This window comes from Mustela lutreola, chromosome 5 (assembly GCF_030435805.1).
Source record: "Mustela lutreola isolate mMusLut2 chromosome 5, mMusLut2.pri, whole genome shotgun sequence".
Classification (NCBI taxonomy): Eukaryota; Metazoa; Chordata; class Mammalia; order Carnivora; family Mustelidae; genus Mustela; species Mustela lutreola.
The window spans coordinates 19,522,165-19,545,031 of NC_081294.1; the positions used below are offsets into that span (position 1 = coordinate 19,522,165).

The 22,867-nt window shown below is 34.8% G+C and overlaps 1 protein-coding gene across 1 annotated transcript in view; it reads right to left on the reverse strand.

The window, feature by feature from the left end:
• Positions 1-22,660, reverse strand: part of LOC131831614 (cadherin-10) — a 172,493-nt gene extending 149,833 nt beyond the window's left edge. Inside the window, exon 1 of the mRNA XM_059173703.1 lies at positions 22,282-22,660. The gene's annotated coding sequence lies outside the window, so the exon portion shown is untranslated. The remainder of the gene's footprint in view (positions 1-22,281) is intronic.
• Positions 22,661-22,867: the final 207 nt, after the last annotated feature.

The window sequence follows — 22,867 nt, forward strand, 5'->3', positions numbered from 1 at the left end:
GCATATAAAATATGACATGCAATGAAGATAAAAGGTAATAGCAATATATAACAGAACAAATGTGCAGTGACAGCCCCAAACATGTAAATTGCATAACAAATTTTAAAAGAGAGTGTCATTGTAAAGTGCATTCTTATGCTGGAGTATTTCTTTCAAATCAGAAATAATTTAAACAATCAGAGAACCTCTCTTTTCAAATACCGCAAAGCTACATGAAAGGAAAATAATGCAAAGATAGCAAGAGAGAATAAGAAAACCCCAAACCGAGAGATTTGCAGGTCCGGTAGGAGTTTTTCAATAGCATTTAAGCATCATGTGAACAAAAATATTTACGAAATCAAATAACCCTCTGGTCAGAATATCTCTTACCTTGCAGAAAAGGAAAGCTATCAAAAACAAAGCAAGCAGAAGGCAATGCTGAATTCCAAATGCAGCAGCAGGGGGAGCTGTACTTTTAAATAACCGCATATATGTTTTTGGGGATTTGTCTCACAGCATGTGCCTTTTTTTTTCCCCCTTCACATAACTGTCAACTATATCAGTGATGAAAATGAAAAATGTATCACTCAAAACTATTTTTTGCATTTTTGGAACTGTACCTTATCTAGTGAGAAATGAAAGTTCTCTTTTTTTTCCCTATGAAATACATTTCTATAACATTTCTTCACGATCACAGTGTAACAGCAGGTTGGAGGGAAAAAAAAAAACCCAAAAAACAAAAAACAGGACGTATCAAGATACCCACACAGCAACGGGTTTTTAGAGAGCTCACTAGGTGCTCCAAGGTATAGTAGGGACAAAAATCTAGCCTTCAAAGAAACAGCATCCTATGGTGAGGAAGGAACCACTGAAGACCAATACACCCCCTCCCCTGCACTGTTTCCTACATAGCACTTATCACCATTACCCTATTAAACAGTTTTGTTGGATTTGTATCATGTGATCCCTACCCTGGAATGCGAATTCCACAAGGTCATAGATTTTTTATATGGATTTTTGTCCCACTGCTTCAATCAATATATAAAATGAATCAATACAAAGTTACCAAATATTACTGAAAATTATTCAGTCAAATTGTGGGTAGGTAACATAAACAAGAAGGAGGAAAACATTCTGAGACATTTAAAGAAAGCTATAATGAGGTGACACGAGACTGGGAATGGTGGTCATGGGGGGTATGAGGTTTCTATGTCAGTATATAAAATTATGTGGCTAATTCCATAATAATCACCACACAAAGGTGAAGCCTAAATCATTTTGCTTGTATTCCCAGCCTCATTAACCATATACAAAGGTAGGTTTTCTTTTCTGTTTTAAAAAAATAATTTTGTAATTTCATTTTTGAGATTCTATATTCAGAAAGGAAATGAGAAGTCAACTCTTCTAAATGCCCAATTTGGGGGGAAAGCAAGATAAAGCCAACAGGTACAAATGCGTGTGTTAAAGATCCTTTGATTGGTGGAAAGGGCAAGGCAGGAACTCGTATTCTGAAACGCTCACTCTTTTTATTATGAACTTCTATGGCCCACTTGCCCGAATGTTCTTGTGCAATGCTGACTGCATCGCCTCCAAGAAATATAGTAAAGTTGGAAAATTCTTACAGAAAGACAACTAAACTATTGTTGAAGAAATGGAGAGGCTTTGTCTAGGAAGACCTTACAGATTAGAATCTTCAATCTGGATACTCTGACATCTATTAAATCATGAAGAAGGTTGATAGTGTGAAAGCCAAGCTATCCACAAACTTCAATTATACAAGGTCTAAGGGCATCCTTTGAAGTTTAAAAGAGATAAATTTAGGACAAATAATGGGAAGTGCCATACTACTTTATTTATTAGATAGAGTGCTTAAGGAAGTAACACGGGCTGAAAATATAATAGGTTCATAAAAGGTTTAGATAAAAAACACACAATAAATCAATCGTAGATTATTTAAGGGAGGTCCAATATACCATTAAAACTGCTTTTATCTTTGTCCAAGTACAGGGCTCTTCTTGCTCTTTAGTTATATTTGAAGTGATCAAGCTTGAACATTTTCATGCTGAAATTAAGGAACCAGGTGTCTTGGTAACGTGGGTTAAGTAGCAAGAGTTGATGTGGGGCAGCTGTTTATATATAACAACCACTCAATAGCTAACTGTTGACTGAATTAATTTCCTGTAGTCAAGATAAGATTTCCAAACCACCAATATCAAAACATGATTAGATTTATTGAACTCTCTCTGAAGTTGTGCTTTCTTTGAATGTTGGGATTAAAACTTTACCTGTAGCAGCAAGACCTGTCTGGTCTGGAATAGATACACACATATATTCACAAATCCACAGACATGAAAATATATCAAAAGCTCTTTTTCTACCAGACATGCACTCTAGATTTTGGTTCACAGAAGGCTCTCTTTTGAAACATCTGAGTTTCTTGGTGTTAGAAATCTATGAGCTTTTCTAGTCATGAAGTCCATCACATTTTAAAATGTTAATCTTAGCTGTAGAAAAAAAGTATCACCATTATATATCACTCTCACTTAGTAATTGTGATTTGCAACTACTAAATATCAAGAGGTAATTCTGGATTTGTCATGGGCTTTTACATTGAGTTGTGTTCTCTTATAATTCCTGCTGTTACACTGATGTAAATGACTTGCAGAATACTGTTACTGGAACTAGTGGAATGTGTAAAAACTAAGCAGGAGAGCTTTTTTTTTTGTAAAATGACAAACATTTGTACTTATAACACAAAAAGTAACAATTGCAAAGAAAAATGATACAATCAATAGCATTCGAATTAATACCAATTTTATGGAACAGATTATTTTGGTTCCCCAAATCCAATTGATTGAATATGAATATGGCACAGAGAATTAAAATGGGAATTGTTCAGAGATAGAATATATAGAACAAAGTAAGTTCTTGGTTCATGTTCCTCTATGTGACAAAACTTCCCAATTATTCATATAGCAATTTACACAAAATAGCATTTCCAATGCAATAGCATTTACAGATCACTGGCAAAACTCATAAGATTTATAATACTCCACCTCTGTTCTTTTTTCAGAAACTTAAAAGAAGCATGAAAGTAACAATGAGTACAATGGAGAAGTGGGGTCCTGGAATAACATATGTTATAAAAGTTATTCACCTTTAATATATGAGTCTATTAAATATGTTCATACTATCCTATGAAAGCTCATGGTTTTCAAAATTCATATAACCTGAATCTGGTTTGAGAAACACTGGTTTATGTCACAATCTCAACATGGTTTCTAATGATTATTCTTTATAGAAATGTAAAATTCCTCTTATGGTTGGAGCCACATGGGAAAAAACAATGTTATTGAGTGTTTTCCTGGTGATAACTGTTGAATTTATTAAAGCTCAGTAAGTAGTGTCTGTATGTGCATTCACTTATCAGGATTATTTTTCTTTGTATTAAGAGACAAGGAGTGAGTCAATTTATGTTACAAAAGTGAGTTTAAGGGTTTAGAATCTTTCATGTCTCTTTTGCTCAGTAAGCTTTATGATGATTGGCAAGTTTTTTTTTTAATTAAATACTGTTTTGAAAAGTAACTCATATTCGTAACACTTTCTAGTAAAACAATATACAATGTATTAATTAATGTACAATGTACAGGGGTGCCTGGGTGGCTCAATAGTTAAGTGTCTGCCTTCAGTCAGGTCATGATCCACGGTCCTGGGATGGAGCCCCCATCTGCTCAGCAGGAGGCCTGCTAGTCCCTCTTCCCCTCTTTTGTTCCCTCTCTCATTGTTTCTCTCTCCAGTCAAAAAAAAAAAAAAAAATGTACAATTTACAATTGAAGATGGTTCTCTAACTGTAGACACATGAATTCCTTACCCCATACCTCGAGGCAACCATTGTGGCTATTTTTCTTTCTACTTCAAAAATACTCTATGGTCAGAAACCTCAGTATAGGCCTTATTTCTCTAGTTGGAGGCATTAAAAACTAGTATGTTAAGAGAATGGCATGACATCCATGAGAAATTTATGGCTACTTTTTAGGTTAGATGTTTTAGCAAAACTTTTCATACCTACTTTTCCTTCTCTTCATTGCTCATAAATCTGGATAACTCAATTGTACTTACTAATAAAGCAGTACCAAAAATATGGCACATTTGTTATACTTTTACATGCTAAACCCCACTCATTTTTAGGCCAATTTTCTCTCATTGAAAAGGAAACAACAAAAATAGTCATGGGTAGATAGAACTTTTACAAAAAATAAAATATGAGTAAGAAAAAATAGGTCATACATTTTGTCCGTCAGCTATGCATACATGTGAACATGAGGGAGATGGTAAGAACAGAATGACCATATTATTAGAGTCTTCATTCTGGCTCTCTCACATACTACCTTTGGGATTTGTGAAAGTCATCTAACCTCTCTATGCCTTGGTTCTCTCCTTTGAAAAATGGAGATACTATTTTTCATCTCTTTAGTGATGATTAAGAAACACCCTAGATGTAAATCACTATGAACAATGTCTGGCACTTACAAAATTCTCAGTGAGTGACAGTTATCATTATTGCAAGGATTATCAATATTCAGCCATTTGCTTTAACACTATTTAACAAAGATCTAGCATCTCCTACAAATAATCAGTTAGTGAAAGCGCAATGATAGCTTTAATTATTATGTAAAGAATATGTCCTGTGTGCACTAAGCCTTATAACAGTAGCATATTACATGTGTTACCTCAGTTAACTATAAAAAATAAATAAGCACATGAAATCAATTTTGTCTGAGTTTCCACTTTAGAGTGAGGAAAACCTTAACTACTTTTAGAGCATGGTAGAAATAACACAGGGATGGGAATTTTAAGACTTAAGTTCTACTTCATGTTTTGCCAAGAACTGGCTATGAGATTAAGAACAAGTTGTTTTGGGGCGCCTGCATGGCTCAGTGGGTTAAAGCCTCTGCCTTCATCTCTGGTCATGATCCCAGGGTCCTGGGATCCAGCCCCACATCCGATTCTCTGCTCATTAGGGGGCCTGCTTCCTCCTCTCTCTGCCTGCCTCTCTGCCTACTTGTGATCTCTGTCTGTCAAATACATAAATAAAATTTAAAAAAACAACAACAACTTGTTTTCTTTCTTTTTTTTTTTTTAAAGATTTTATTTATGTATTTGACAGACAGAGATCACAAATAGGCAGAGAGCAGGCAGAGAAAGAAAGGAGGAAGCAGGCTCCCTGCTGAGCAGAAAGCCCGGAGGATGCAGGGCTCAGATCCCAGGACCCTGAGATCATGACCCGAGCCAAAGGCAGAGGCTTTAACCCACTGAGCCACCGAGGCACCCCAACAAGTTGTTTTCTGAAGAGAAACACATACATACACACAAATGGGTCTCAAATGAAGCAGAATTTTTAAAAAGCTATCAGCACATCAAAGATGGTAACTCATTACTGTCACCATGAATAGTTTCAATAGCATTGGAACACCAGATCTGTCAGCACACACAGACTGGAGAAACCTATTCTTCCATCAGTGGTAGAAGGGGCTAAACAGTAATCAGGCCCCAAAGAACTACATACGAAGTGGAGAAAATCGCAGACGCCATGTGATAACCCAGAGCATGTGTGTGTGTTCAAGAGCACATACAAGAAAACTGCTGGTGGTGGAGAACGGGCCGACAGACTTGGACACACTCTTTAATAGCAAAATTCCATTGGCACTACCAGGTTGGCTTAGCTCAGGGAACACTTTCTGGTTGACTTGGAGGCACTTAATTGATATTAACACCATCATATGAGACATGCAAAATGCCAAGAATAACAGTTGATTATTTTTTTAGCCTCATTTGTCCTAATGAATTCAAGATAAAACAACACCTTTTTTTAAAAAGATTTAAAATAGTACATCTTTTGTGAACTTCTTAATCATGTCTGAACCCCTTAACTTGTTTGCAAGTTTCTTTAAACATATAGTATTCTCAGCATCAACCCAGCTTTGCTCCTTAGCAACCAGCCAATTTTCCATATTCGTTCCCGTTTTTGCTCATAGTGATAAAAATCATGAAGTGACTGCCCTTTGCATATTTGCTATATATCCTCCAAGTAGAGGTCAAATTACAAACCCATCTCCCCCATTACTTCAACGTTCAAAATTATACTATGATTCCTAATACTTGGTAGTTTAGGGTCATTTAATGCTTAATTATATACGACCAAGTATTGTCTGTGATACTTTGTTTCTCAATAACATACTATGTCTCTTATTTTTTCTATTATATTCATCTCACAACACAAGGCTCTGTAAGGTGCTTAAAACAATAAATGGCTATAAAGCAAGAATCAATTAAAATGAATCAAATAAAAGTGTGTATATTTCTAAATGAGTACTATCCCCTTCAATGTGGTTAATTTCAAGAAAAAAAATACTTATTATTTTCAATGTATATGAAACTTTCCCTTTAAAAACCAATTTTTTCTTCCATTTATGGGCTCAGACATAAAAGCACCACAGTATTTTCTAGTTACAATTATTTATCTGGTGTGTACATTCAAATTATTCAGAAAGAATTTTAAAATATGAAAAGCCATACCTTAAGTCCAAAAATTCTGATGCAATAGGTCTGGGATGGGGTCAGTTGTGCATATTAAATGAATAAGATAATCAGTTTGAGAGAAAAAAAAAAAAAACTGCTTTAGAGTTCTTGCTTCTAAAAGAGAAAGTTGCCTGTGATTAAAGCAAAGATAGTGACTATTGTCTACTGGAAAGGAAAACACCTTTTGCATCTTCAATGAGTTAGTCTTTCAGTTACTGGTAGTATATTGATCTTTAAATTATGATCCATAATACATTGTTCTACTTTTCTGATGCATGAATTTCCTTATCACACATTTGCTGCTATGTGGGAGTTACTGAGCTCAGTGCTGGTGTTGTGGATAAAAATGAAAATGATCGTGGTTTTAAAAAAGTAGTTATATATAAAAAAGAAGGAAGTCATATACAAAAAAAAAAAAAAACCCTCAAAGGCATATGATGGCCCATGGTAACAAAGAAGTATAAACAAAGAGTTAAGACTTTTCTAAAAGCTAGGGAGACTTTCTAGCAGGAGAACTGAAAGAGCCTCTGGAGAAAAAAGTAACATTTAGAGCCTACCTAAATGTAAGAGTTTTAATAAGGAGAACCTTGGAGCAGAGTGACAGTATAAATAAAGCCAGAGTGATGGAAACTAACAATAAGTAAATAATATATAAGACAAGGAGAATTCTAGAACTGAGAGTTGGTGAATTTGACTGTATTAATGAAACAAATTATTAAATGAGGGCAGGGTGGAAGCATGGAGAAGGAGAAGGAACTACAATGATTTAAAAGAAGAGAGAAATAGATCAGGTAGATTAAAGAGTTTGGACTTTACCCTGCAAACAGGAATAATATTGATAATATTTACTAGGAATTTATAATTGCAAAACAAATCTCCCAGTGTTTTAGAAGTCCAGTTACATTTAAACCTTTTAGTAGGTTTAAGAAGTAGCCATCATAGTCCCATGTTCTAGACAAGGACGCTGAGCCTTAGCTAGATTAATACCTTGGCCAAGATTCACACGTTGCTTAGTGGCAGAGTTGAAACCATAGAGTGAGAACTCCCAACTCTGGAGTGAGAATAATTTACCACTCTGTAGTAGTATCTGTCAAAATGGAAATGTGCAGGGAAATTTTTAAGCTAATGAGTGACACAGCTTTATGGGTTCGGTTTTAATCTTCATCTCCGGAGGAAGGCTTTCTTAGACTCTAACATTGGGATCTGCCCTCCTCTTAACTTCATGGTACCCTGTGCTTATACTGTTTCTGGCAAGTATCAGACCATATTGTAATCTCTGTTTTGCTTATCTCCTGGGAAATATCAGAAAGCATTTGAGGTTAGAAATTTGAATATTACTTATTTTCCATCACATCTTGGTACTGAATTTATTGCCTTCTTTATAATGAAAAATCAATAAGTAACTGGATAATTATATGAAAAATGAATTAAGAAAAATATACTTTAGGAATGATGAGAGCAGGGAGAGAAGAAATCACCTAGGAGGTTTGGATTTGCACATATTCATGTCTCTTGTTTCATTAGTTTCACCTTTAATAACCAATTAAATAATAAATCATAATAATGAAATAACACCTTTCAAGTTCCCCTTCATCTCTTCCATCATTAAATTGTCATGTTCCCTCATCTACATTCCCCTAAAACCTCATTTATCCTACCAGCAAAACACTAAATAATTACAACTGTATTTACCTTTTTGTTTTCTAGGATTTATTTACTTATTTTATATAGAGAGAAAGCACAGGGTGGGAGCAGGGTACAGAGAGAGAGAGTCTTAAGCAGTCTCTGCCTTGAGTGCGGAGCTGAACATGGGGGCTCAGTCTCAGGACCCTGAGATCACAACCTGAGCTGGAACCAAGAGTAAGATGCTTAACCAACTGCACCACCCAAGCACCCCTGTATTTTCCTTTTTTTTTTTTATAAGATTTTATTTATTTATTTGACAGAAAGAGATCACAAGTAGGCAGAGAGGCAGGCAGAGAGAGAGGAGGAAGCAGGCTCCCCGCTGAGCAGAGAGCCCCATGTGGGGCTCGATCCCAGGACCCTGAGATCATGACCTGAGTTGAAGGCAGAGGCTTAACCCACTGAGCCACCCAGGTGCCCCTGTATTTTCCTTTAAATGTTGCTTTCTCCTACTGTAGTTTCATCTCATTGAGGAAAGGACCAAATTATAACCATTACCTAAGTTCCTAGCAAACTCTACAAAACATACTAAAAACTCTAAAAAAAATATGGTTGAATGGAAGAGGAAAGATGTAATTTGAACCTTTTCTGTAGCATTGAGTTAGAATCAGAAAAATGATCAATTTTATAATTTTTATAGAGTTAGAATTAAAAAGATTAATCAAAAATCATATCGGGGGGAATTAAAACGTACAAACAGTGCATTTTTAGCCCTAAGTAAAAATGATAAAATGTTCAAATATGGTCTTAGGAATGATGGTTAATGATGGACATCTCTCTTATCACTTGAGGCTAAATAGGTATGCTATGTTTTAAACTAAAACTGAGAAGGAACTAGAAATTTTTAACTCAAAGTATTTTGGGTTGTTTCTGAGTTTCTACTCACCAGGGCAGTTTCACTCCATATTTACGATAGTCTGCCTACCATTCATTCTGCAAAAAAAACTGCCCAAAGCAAGAGTCCTAAATGTGAGAATGATGTCATCAAAAGGTTTCATCTAAACTTTAAACATTTCTAACTAAACTCTTAAACACAACATTTAACTTTCTCTCTCCCTTTTGGAGTTGAAATAAATACTTTATATGTTTGTTTGAAATAAAAACAAAACAGTGTGCAGCAGAAAAAAAAAAAAAAAAGGCCTAGCAGTCTTTTGAGAATAAAAGCAAATCAATAATAATACCTCTTAGAATAGAAGCACTTCTGTTGACAGAGGGAACATAGCTTAGTGGGAAGCGAGGTAATCTTTGTTTTCAGTCAGACTATCGGGCTGTGCATGAGAAATAACATGCCCTGACCACTTGTTTTACATTAAGAGGCTACCTGGTGTGTTCAAAATTGAGACAGAAAACTATTTGCTCTATAAAGGTGGACACCTTATGGCTTTCACACAGAACGTGGCAATGATCGTCATACGATTTTTTTGTAATTTTATGAGTTTATCTTCAGTTCCCAATGAGCTTTATTCTTTTAATTGAAGTCAATCATCCCACGTACCCCAAGAGAGACAATTCAGGAGCTGATCACATTGTGGGGTGTAATTGGGATTAAGCTAACCCATGTCCAGTCTTGGAACTGAAGTTTGAGTCAGGTGACAACGACGATGACGACGACGACGTTGATGACGAAGATATGCTGATGAACAGTGTTATTTCAGGACGGTCACATAAATGTGCCCAGTGGTACGGACAAATAGGAAAATAGAGATAACTATAGATATAGCTCTAGACATAGAAATAAATCAAAGGAAACTTTTTTCTCATCTTTTGCTATGGGCAATGAGTGAAGAAAATATATTCTAATCAAATTTCTTTATTTTTACCTGTAGAGAATAAATTAAACAATGAGGAGTAAAACCATATAAGGGATGACTGTTCCAGATTTTAAAATCTAGAAGAGCTGGGGCGCCTGGGTGGCTCAGTGGGTTAAGCCGCTGCCTTCGGCTCAGGTCATGATCTCAGAGTCCTGGGATCGAGTCCCGCATCGGGCTCTCTGCTCGGCAGAGAGCCTGCTTCCCTCTCTCTCTCTCTGGCTGCCTCTCTGTCTACTTGTGATTTCTCTCTGTCAAATTAATAAATAAAATCTTTAAAAAAAAAAAAAATCTAGAAGAGCTTATTTTTAGTTTCTGGAAAAGAATTTTATTGTTTTGTTTTTAAGTGTAGGTATTTCATTGTAAATAAGAGATGCGGTAACTGTGTGTGAGTCCTGCTCTAATGCAAGTGTGTTATTTGGTTAATTGAAAAAGAAGAAGAAAAAAAAAAAAAGTAAAAAAGGTTTGATGTTTGGAGTTAGGTTATGCCACACAAAGTAAAAGTTATTCTAGTATTTATGGAAAAATTAATGCAAACAAATTTGTCATCCTAAACTTTCAATGAGCTCAACTGAAAAGCACATTCAGTAAGGATCATTTGTTTGTTTTTCATGCCATCTGCATATTTACATTTAAGTTTTGCAATAACGCAGCCCTTGATTTCTTTGTGACGTAGACCAGAAGACGTTAGAAGACACTTTGCTTGAGAAAGTTGAACATTTAAGGAGTCGTTTGGGTTGACTTGAAGATACACAGCAAAATATATTTTAAGTTAAAAATTGCATCTTGCTTCAAAAGTGTTTAAAATATTTTGTTTAGATTTTACAAAATAATAACCCTTACATGTACATTTACATGTAAAAATTAAATTGAATTCATCAAAAAAGATCCATTTCTAATGCTATTTCTTAGCCCTTAAGTTCACATTGATTTCAATGTTTCCAAGTGTTTGTTTAGTTGGAAAAGAACCTGAAACCAGAGCATTCCCTAATATGCTATAATATGACCACAAGGTGGCTCCAAAGACCGCAGATTATTATTTTGCCTCTTAAAAGGTGAATAGAATTTTACCAGAAATATTAGCAATAATTTACCCTATAAATGGGACAATACTTAGGAAATATAAACTCATTTCAACTTTCTAATTAATTTTTTGAAGTATAATTGATAGTATTTTAAAATGCAGCTATTCAAAACAACACATCAAATGGCTTAAAACCTTGAAGAATTTGAAGAATTTTGAAGGGAAATGATTATTTAGCCTGCATAATTAATTATTCAACAACATCTCTTTTGTTTAGGCTTTTATAATTAATTTCACCTTTAATTTTGCATAATTTGATTCTCACCTGATTTCCAACTAAATGAAAATACCTGCAAGTTAATGAACTTTTTCTCTAGCATAAAGAATTTTAAAAATAAAGAGAAATCCTGTCTAATTTTTAATTTTTGGAAGGCTAAAAGTACATGATTTGAGAAAATCTAGTAAACTAAAATATCTAATATTAACGTATTTTAAGTTAGACAACTTAATCAGCCATAAGATTAAATCACTTAGCCAAATATTATAATAAAATTGGGGGGGGGATGAATGTTATTAAATAATCACAGCAGATAATAAAGATGACATAAGAAGACAGTGAATTTGATTAAATAAATAAATACATAATAAATATAAATCTATAGCTATGACAAAAATGACCAACTTTATTATGTTCAGAGAATTATATCTGTTGGCTAAGTTTTGTAGTCTCTACGATGACTCACCTCTCCTTCACATGTGGTTAGATAATAAAGTACTAAGTATATTCATTCAATATGTGAACTTCTAAAGTATGCATATTAATTAGTCCTGGGTTATAAATAAAATTTAAAAAATGAAAACTGTGATATAATGCTAGATTTTAAAAATGAAGTTTTAGAATGAAAGATATTTATGGACTAACAGAAATATGTATTTTTATGACCTTAATGTTTTGGTTTGTTTCTGTAACATAAAATTCATTTCAGATGCTTTTTAAATTGCCATATAGAGCCCCAAGACAGGAAGGGAAAAAAGTGATTTTAAATTGATCTTCATACCACCTTAAATATGAAGGATGAAAAGAAAGAATTATCTAAATAAAACCTGTTAAAATTTCCACATTTTGCTGTAGATTCTACGTCTTCATCAGACAGTTTCTGGAACCTAGTCTAAGAAAGCGGTAGTCCACTGACCTTTCAGCTTGTAATATAGATTGCAGAATTATTCTTGAGATTTATGGGTATCCAAAATTTAATGGGATTATTTCTATAATGCACTACCTCTGTTCATCATTCTTGTTCTAATTCTCATTACTCTGACCTCAAGAAGGAGAATCTGTGAAAAGAACCATTACTATAATGTATTCAGAAATGGTTCATGTTTCACCTGAGTGAGTTTATGTGGCTTATGGAACTCACAACTCCAAGTCTCTATTTTTCTAATGCTTTTTCCCTCATCTGTCCCCTTTTTAGGTCCTTAGCATCATTTTCAAAATTCATATCCATTAATTCCCTAGTTCATGCAATTACTATATGTGATTCTGCGAATGTAATTCAGGTTTTCTGGTTACACTCTTTCTTTATGCAGCTAACATTTTCTAATCATTAGGGGATGAGCATAACAGTTATATAACAGTTATATACTGAGCCCTTGTCAGTTACCGCAGTAGATCGTAGCAGCCCTTTCGAATTCTAACCATAGATAAGCTGTGTCTTTGGAAATTATGTGATTCAAACTTCCATTTCACAAACAAACAAACAAACAAAAAATGAAATAAAGAGTTTGTGATGTTATCAGTAGAATTAGTGACAGAATTTGACCTAAAACAACAAGAACTTTCCATTCAAGCACAAATTATTGTTATATGGTATAAGTTAAAATTTTTAAAAATTTTGAAAAATTGGTAGCCCAGGTCGCACCTTCGATATTAATTTTAAAAAGCATAGGTCCAGAGCACTTGGGTATTTCAGTCGGTTAGGAGTCTGCCTTTGGATCCAGTCAAGATCCTAGGATCCTGAGATGTAGTCCAGCAGCTGGCTCCCTGCTCAGCGGGGAGTCTGCTTCTCCCTCTCCTTATGCTCCTCCCACCCCCGCTTGTGCTCTCTCTCTCTCTCCCTCCTCTCTCTCAAATTAAATCTTTAAAATTTTTTTCAAAAAAAAAGCATAGATCACATGAATTTATATATAGTAATAATAATACCAATAAAAATAATAGGTAACAATAACGTGCAGCACTAGAACACCTATTTTCAGGTGTATTGTATTTTACATTTATAATTTCTAAAAATCATAACAAACGCACTATTATGTAGGTACAATTCTCCACCTCATTTTCCAGATGAAATCTATCCGGAATATTAAATATTAAATACATAGTAAGTGACAGGATTTGAAGCTAGACAGCTTGGTGCCATCCTCTACGCTTTTATCCATCAAAGAAATTCTAGGAAAGGCACTCTTGCCAGTCTTACCATTCCAAGAAAGGCAATCTCGATGCCTCTGGCATATTGCCTTATGACTGCGTAGTCTATTATATACAACCTTCATCAGGTGTCCTCGCAAAAACAGAATACCGTAGCAGGAAAGCTTTTTCTCAGAGTGACCAAGTTGCAAACTCAATGGCTTCCATGGCAGAGAGTATTTTAATTACTTGAGGGGATGTGGGAGCTTCTGTTAATGATTTTCAGCAATAGATTTTGGGGGTCTACCTGGTCTTCAGTTACAACCTTTTCATTAGACTTTTTGTCTGCGATGCACATATTGGTCTCAAATTTGGGTCCTTGATGCAAGACGACAATTGGCTACCGCCAAAAGGAAGTAAAACATACATCACCAGCCAAGAGGGCGGCTCCTAACTGAAACACCAATTCAGAATCCACTGAATGAATCTGAGGGTACACAAAAATGGATCTTGAACTAATCTAACGCATTCTGACATTTTTTTGAAAGATATCATGTGGATCGAATACAATTTAAAAAAAAAATAGGTGAATTAGAGCCCCATATTATTCATTTCAAAATTATGCAGTACTACTCTACTCATCTTTCTGACCAAAACTGGGCAATAATTACAAATCATGCGTTTATTCATCTCGTGCCTCACTGCAGCAGAGGTTTTGTTTGTTTTAGTTGGGTTTCTCTCTCTCTCTCTCTCTCTCTCTCTCTCCTTGTGTGTATCTCTGGATGCTTGCAGCGTGCCTGGCTTATGGTAGGCACTTAAAGAATATGTGCCAAATGGAGGAATGAGAGAATGAATGAATTAAGCCAGATACTGAGAGTTTTTTTTTCCACCCAGTGGTTTAAATAATAGAAAATCAAAACTAAAGATTTTGTGTTAGGTGGAGAAACAGGTGAATGCCTAAATGATATTCTGGTACCTAATTCACTGCTATTCTATGAAAATTGAAATATTTAAAACATAACTGTCTAATATTTCTTAGTATTTACTGTGAGTATATTTATCGTGACTATGTTACATTAGAACCACCTCTCCTCAAGGACAAGATTTGCCCTGGATTCATCTTTATATCTCTGGATGTGGCACTAGGGTCCGGCTCATAGAAACTTCCTCCAAAATGAATAAAATCAATGAGAAGCTGAGGGAAAATTGAACAAGTTATTGTTTAGAAACTATTTAAACTTATAAAGTAAAATGAAAATGAAAAATATAACATGCAAAAGAATATGATAGCCTAAAACCAAAGAGAGTTAAATTAATGATTGTGAACTTTAGATAATCACGGTACTTCACCTGCTGCCACAATTAAAAATTGACAGTTCTCACAAGGATTTTTTGAGGACAATGGTTTATATCGGACATCTTAGTTGGCTTCTACAAAGGACAAGGCTCTTCTAATTCACACATTTTTTTTTTAACCTTGAACCTGCCCAGAAATGAGTTTGATACAGATCCCACCTACAAAATGAAATGAATTGATGTCTTTGCTCTGAGGTCAAGATTATGTAGTCATTTCTCAAATTTCAAATCTCCCCTGTGCTGGATGCCAAGTACAGATTATACACCTAACAATCACATGGCTTTGTCCTAAAAATGAAAACACTGTTTCCCCCCACTTTGTTCAAATTTCATATTCTGATGAACACTAATCCAATTCTAAAAAAAAAGTTTAGTTAAGATATGATCCATTGTAACTTAGATTGTAGGGCTAATTCATTTCCCCAGCATTTATTTATTTATTTATTTATTAGTAATGTAAGAAATATTTGTGTCTATTCCCATGATAGTGAATTTTTACAAATTAATTTTCAAAATGTAGAAATAACTAGGTATTAAATGTGGAAAATTTGGGCATAAATTTTAAAAGTCATAGTAGCTAGAACAGAAGAGATTCTTAGACAATATGGAGCGTTCGCATATTTTTACTTGCATCCATTCAGAAAGTTTTATGTCTATAGGGAAAAAAAATACTCCTTTGTTTCATAGAGACATTCTATAGAAAATCTCCACTCTTAACTTCAGTAGGAATACACACACACACACACACACACACACACACACACACACACAATTATACACATGCATACACGCGAAGAAAAAGTCAAGGAGAAAGAGGGAAGAGTGCCTCTAGATCCATGCTTGTATTTAGGATGCTATGTTGAACAAATCTCCAAAAAAATAGCTGAAGCCTTGGAGAAGGAATTGATCAAGAAATAAAGACTTTCCATAGGTTATTATTTATAGGCAAAGGCTTTTACAGCAGTCCCCATTTATCTGCTGGAAATACATTCCAAGACCCCCAGTGGATGGCTGAAACTGCAGGCAGTACCGAACCATACATAAAATTGTTTTTTTTTTTTTCCTGATACATACTTTTTGTGATAAAGTCCAATTTATATAGGCATATTAAGAGATTAACACTAAATAATAAAATAGGACGATTGTAACAATATAATATTATAAAGGTTACACGAATGTGATCTCTATCTCTCTCTCTCAAAATATGGGTACTCATCCTTCTTCTCAAGACAATGTGAGGTGATAAAATGCCCATGTGATGGGAAGAAATGAGGTGAATGATGTAAGCACTGTGTCATGAGGTCACTAGTGACCTTGTGAGGATATGTCAGAAAGAGGATCATCTGCTTTCAGATGATGGTGGACTATGGGTAACTGAAGCTGTGGGAAGCAAAACCATGGATAAGGGGGACCACTGTCCTCAAACTCAGGAAACTAGAGGTAGAGAGAATAAATGTGCATGTTGGTGGTTTTCTCTCTTCAGAGACTAAACATCAAAAAGTCACTCTGGTGACAAAATACTGTTCAAGACGACAGAGAAAGAACAACCTCCAACTTACCATGATTTAGGAAGAAATCCAAAAAGAAAAAAAGAAGAAAGAAAAGAAGAAAATGTTACACTTGACTAAGCTAATTTTTAGTCATTGTGTACTTAATTTTTGCTTATTTGATTTAACAAGTCAACATATATTACTCTATTCCAATGGCTTCTTCCCTTTTCTTTAAAAGCAAAGCAAATAAATATTATAGTGTTGGCATTAAAAGTATAGTGAATCATATTATTTAGATTTAAACCAATGAGTTAGAGATAGTAAAATTTGAATATTCTAGTTTATTTAAAGCAAATATTTAAAATAAAATAATAAATATATTCTACATTTAGATTTATATGGTAAATACAAAATCAGTAAAGTCCCTCAGATAATATAAATATATTCAAATCTACCTAAATAAAATATTAATAATTTAAAATCAATTCTCGTAAGTTAAATTATCCAGAAATATTATGTCCTTCATCAAAATTTGAAGTCTGATTCAAGAATTATGGTTATTATTCATTACTTTTAGAAATCCCAGAAGTTACCATGGTTTCAAATGGAGTTGATTTAACTTGGTTTTATTGGGAGTAGAGTTACATACAAAAGGCGAAACAGTCACATTTAAAAAATTTATATTAGCATTATGCAAAAAAGTTCTTAATAACCTAGGCAAATATATTGATTATCTTTGATCTACTCATGTAACCATGTCAAATTTCAACTTTGAGTATCGTATTTGTAAGTACTGTATGAACATTGCAGAGAATTACCAGAATAACCCAAGTTAAAAAAACTACTTTATTCAATTTATTGATTATTTTAATTTTCCATATATTCTGCTTAACTTGACTATGGTTACAGTTTATGTCTCCCAAATTTTCTACCGAAAATAAGAAGGAGCAATGATAGTTCTTTACAATATCTACAATAGACGTTCGCTCATTATGTATCAGTTTACATTCTTACATTACAAACTGGCAATATTTGCATCATGCAACAAAGAAGAATCAACATGTCTAATGAAAGACTGCTTCCTGGAAAGTGCAATTTATGTTTAATTTATTTTTAAAACCAGGACTGTCAAATTATCTCAATATCTTCTGTTACAGTAAATCAACAAAGATTCCCAATCAATAAACCGATGTACGGAACATAATAACTCATGTCTATGCACTCTACATTCTGATACTTTGGAGAAGTCATTCCATTAATAAATGCTGAATTTCCCATACTTTGCTTGCTAGTGAAGTAAACTACATTGATGCCAAGTTCAATTCCTTAAAAGCCTAGGTGTTAGAACATCTAAAAGAATTGCTTTAGTTTTAAAGGACATGAACCCAGCCAACTGAACTGTCATACACTTTATGCTATAATGCAAAGAATAATGTAATAAATCAAATGTAGAATGTGACTGCTGATAGAATACTGGCTATAAAAACCACAAGATTTAGAGAAATATTATTTCATATAGGGTAATATTTTTAAAAAGCACATGGAACACTCATGCAAGGACCTTGGTAATTGCCATAAATAAAGAAGGGGAGGGAGGAGAGGGAGACAGAGAGAGGGAAAAAGGGAGGGGGTATGAGAGAGAGAAAGAGAGAGAGAGTGCACTGCAAAATTTCTGAGCATTAGCAGGGCTCTGAAGTGCTTAGACATGTCACTTAATGCTGAATTCCTTGTTGTGAAGCAATGTTGTATTATACCTTGTAGCCTATTGTTTAATTCTGTCCTGAAGTCAAAATGTTACTCAACGTTATGTATTTGTGCATCATGGAGAGCATGGAGAATCAAGGCTGCTTTTCAAAAGAAGGGGGAGCATATAGAGAGCACATGGTTTGGTAAAGTGCTCTATAATGTTACCGACAAACTCTCTACTACATCCCTCTGCTACCAGGGGGTTTTTCTATGAGGGCATTGCAACTCCCAAAGGCAGTCATTATTTTCAAGAAATGCCCTGAGTCCTTAAAATGAGGTAAAATCTAATTTTATTTTATTCACTCTTCTTCAATTTCCAGTTTCCCCTTTCTTTAAACCCACCACCAATGTGGTAATGTTTAACAACCATCTATTAGTACTGGAGAGGTTAGATCATCACATGCAGTTCAAGAGAAAAATGGGATAAAAATACAAAGACATTTGTGAAAACACAGCATCTTTATTCTTGAAAAGATCAAGTTACTTTTTTTTTGGCAAGAAGTTGCATTGATAGTAAAGAGTTAAGTGAAAGTTATTTTGAAACAATTTTTTACGAAACTCTCAGGTTATTTAACTGATCAATGTTAATATAACATTAAGGATAATGCATGCCCAGCAATCTGCAACTTTAATGTGCTCGATGCTTTCTTACAGTGTTTGCCTTTTGAGTTAGTTGAAGTGAGCAGTGACAAAGGAGGTATGGCAAAGGCAAAAATGGCCTCATACTTTAGATATCCTTACGAAAGACAACACAACTGGATTTGAAAGGGCTCCAAGTCTCATACTAAAATGTCAAGTGAAGTGAGGCTGCTGTTTAGCAAGAAAGGAAGAAGTGAAGAGAGGTGACCCTGAGCTGATATTGTTATCTTAGAAAACAGGCACTCCTTGTTGATTGAAATTTTCTCGTTCCTAGGCGTGAAAAAAAAAAAAAAAAAACAACTGTAATTTTGAGTATTGAACTTATTAGAGATAAAAACAGGGAATGTTACATTAGTGCTCTGTGGACATAACCCAATTGCTTCAACTAGAAAAAAAGAAGGCAGATTTAAAAATGTTTAAATTTAGGGCATTTCTTTCTACCTGCATATTTCAAATTATTTTAATTATGACAAAAGACAATTTTCTCAGTGAATTCACTGGTCTGAACAAAGTGTCAAGAAAGGGAAAATATATTTTCCTATGTTTGCTTTCATTTCTCAAATATGTGTTCATGATGATATTCCTTGGGCTCTGATTTCCTTTGCAAAATATTCATAAGAGGGACCATATATACTTAGTACAATGCTTCGTCAATATCACCATTGCTCAGTATAAGCCTAACAAGAATGAGAGCACTGTTCTTGCTACTTGGTTTTTAACTTCAGCCTATTTCAGACATGACTGCTAAATATAATATGGTTAGTAAAGTGGCTTTTCTGAAACCCTAACCAGATAATATTTTAGGTTAAACAAAAGTAGAGTTTTCAAACATAGACCTGAAGTTTGGAGGTCAAATCTCTGCATAAAATTACTTATGGTTGATACAAATAATGCTTATATTTCTCTGCTCATACTTTGTTACTTTATTTCAGTATTTTACGAGCATTTCTAATGTGACAACAGTATTAGAATGCAATTTGCGTAGTCGAAATAACAATGTATTATGGCTGGTGCTTTTAAAACCCAAGGGATAGACTGGAGATAGTTGGGTTTATATCCATGAGTTGTATTAATTGCTTACTATGCAACACTCTTACTGATAATAACACTTAACAAAAATATGATTCACTTTGCTGCTGAATCAGCATCATTGCTGCTAATGCTGTTCGTGTGCTGCAGCCTAGCGGAATGATTTGGTATAAAAATGACATATTCCAGGAGGACACAGTGTTATCACTTGCTGCAAAGTAGGTTAAGACAGAGAAAAGAAGTCTTATGTCCAAAAATCCCCTAGATAATATATACTCTGCCTCAGTTATTTGTTTTTATGAGAAATTAAGTGAAGATCATGAAATGAATCCTAGAGCCTGAACAGGGTTCATACATTTTGGAATTAACCTTTCAATTTCAAGTATACTCTTTCAAGAAAAAAAAAAAATACCTCTTTCATATTATACTAGTTTCTTAATAATGTGCCAGAAATTTATATCTCCCTAGGTAGAAAAATCAATTTTCTATCCTATTTTTTTTTCTTTTTTAAAGAAAAATATCCATATAGTAATTTAAAAAAATAGTGTAAAATTCAATTGAATACCTGTCTAGTATTGGTATCACCAAATAGCTAGTTTTTATAAACATCTAGGAATATCACCTAAAGCACTGTTCAGGTACCAGGGAATTTAACCACTGACCTCACATACATGCATATGTATGTGGATGCCTTACACACTATATGTTCCTTCCTATTCTCCTGGCTCCCCCCGCCTCCTCCACAAGACATATAAGTGCACGGAATTCTATTCTTTGATTGGAGTCAGGGAGGGCATATGCATTCACCAGGAAAGTCAATTTGTTAGCAGCAAGTATTTGAAACCAAAAAAGTATCTGATTTCCTGAAAACAGACATTGACTCATACTTTAATAACAGCTGGAAAAAAAAAGTGAAAGCAAATGAAAGAAGCATTTCTCTCTGTTTTTTGTCATCAGAATGAATTTGTATTTGAAGGGTCCCTAAGACACAGACACATTCTGCTTATATGTGCGTCCTCCCCTCGCCTCATAAACGACTATTTCCTTATGCATTAGACACTGAATACATATGTGCCTCATTTACTACCCCGCAGGGAACAGGGACAAGGTGGATGATTTATGCAACTTATTTACCTACTTCTCTATGACACAACCTCTTCCTTTTCTCTTCATCACTTTAACTAAAAATGAATCTAGAGCTCTTGTCAATGACATAATGTTTTCATGAAAGTTCTACTAATTAAAAATCCTCACCATACCAGACCTAAAAAAATGAGCACACTCTTGCCAAGTGTTATTCACCACAGAGAAGCTCTTGTAGCTACATTTTAAAGAAGGATAGAGAGGGGGATGGTGTAGAGGGAGAAAGTCTACTAACATATGCATTGAAGTATAACAGTTGTCAGCATCAGAGGGACAGATGATTTTTAATATAGATCCTTTAAGAAAAAAGAAGAAGAAATAATGCATTTCCCAGCAGCTGAGAGTAATGGATGCGCAGTTTTGGATAACAGAAGCTTTTACTGGAATGAAGAACCACTATTATAGGAAAGAGGTTTCTGGTGTGTTTCTTTTTTTGTTTTGTTTTGTTTTAAGCAAAAGATGATAGGGCAGTTTTAAAACGATGTTTGTCTTTGATTGCACCTGTACATCCCCCTCCCCTTTTTAATGATAAGGAGGTGGTCGGTTTTTATTATAGCGACGTAAAAACACTTTCGGACTATTGCTTTTGCCCATACTTACAGTGTTATCAGTAGTTACTTGTTGGGGACATGCATTTGGACTTGGAATGTGCTGCATTAATTTAACACCACATAAAATATGGATTTTATTGCAGCAGAGACAATAAATGCTGCAATTGCTGACTACATGCATTTAGACCCCTTCGTCCCCTTTCCTCTCTCACTTCTGACTCAGATACACAATGTGAATGTAGGAATTATGCCTCTTCTATTTCTGATGAATGCCAATCTATTTTATTTATGTAGATGCTTAGTGGCCATTGACAGTTTCAAAGAATCTGTCTTCTGCCTGTCATTTCTCTTTATATTGAACGTACGATGAACTATGACCAGAAATAAGTGCAGAGTGGATCCATTCATATGGAATGCAAAGTAATGTTAGATGATGCTAGAGTTCACAGCAACAAGGTTACCTCTTCAACTGATTTTTAAAATAAAGATGAACAAGTATAAGCGTGACAAATTACACTCCATGATATATTTTTGGCATTTGTTCAGAGTGAATGAATTCACAAACTCTAATATCAGGACCCACTGTTGAGCATAATATATAATTTATCTAGTTTTACATTACCTCTTAGAGATATTCAAAGCAGTTGTTTCTAGAATCTAATATAGAGAGTTTTATGCTTATTGATTGCTTCATGTGTTAAAGATAATTATTTGGAAATAATTGTTAAATACAACTTAAAAACAAACATTTCCCAATCCCCTGGAAAGAAAATAAAAGACCTTAAGGGGGTTGGTGGGGGAAAAGGGGGGGGGAGCGGCGGGTGGTGGTGGGGAATAGATGAAGTCTTCCTACCTTTTTTATCAGCTTCTGGATAACGGAAGTTGGTTCCAGCCAAAATCACCCTGGAGAAATTGTCACTACGTCCCCTTTTTGTTTGTTTTCGGCTGTTATTTTCTATCACTGATGCTACTTCAATCTAACTCAAGCCTTCTCTCAGCATCACTTTCAACTCTGGACGGCAGGGAACCGAAGAACACGGGGGCGAGCTCTCTCTGATTGGCTTTCATTCAGGGCTTCTGATTAAGGGGAAAAAAAAAAAAAAAAAAAAAGGAGAGGAGGGGAAAAAAGCCCTTCCTCACTCGGAGAGAAAGGTTCTGCTGATAGAGCGGCAGTACTCGCCATGGGAAGGTTAGAGACTGGGGAAGTGCTGGCTTTTGCTAGCACACAGCTATTTGCAAGTGAATGCGAAGGGGAGGGCGCATCTGAGACGAGGGCTGGGGATGAAAGGCTTCCCCTCCCCCGCAGGGCAGAAAGACTCTCTGTTTCGAGGCTAAGGTAATCAGCCCAATCTAATCCGGCTGCGTCCCTAACGCAATCTCAGGAACTGGACGGCTTCTTGCAATTCTTCTTTAATAGACACTTCTTCTTCTGACATATA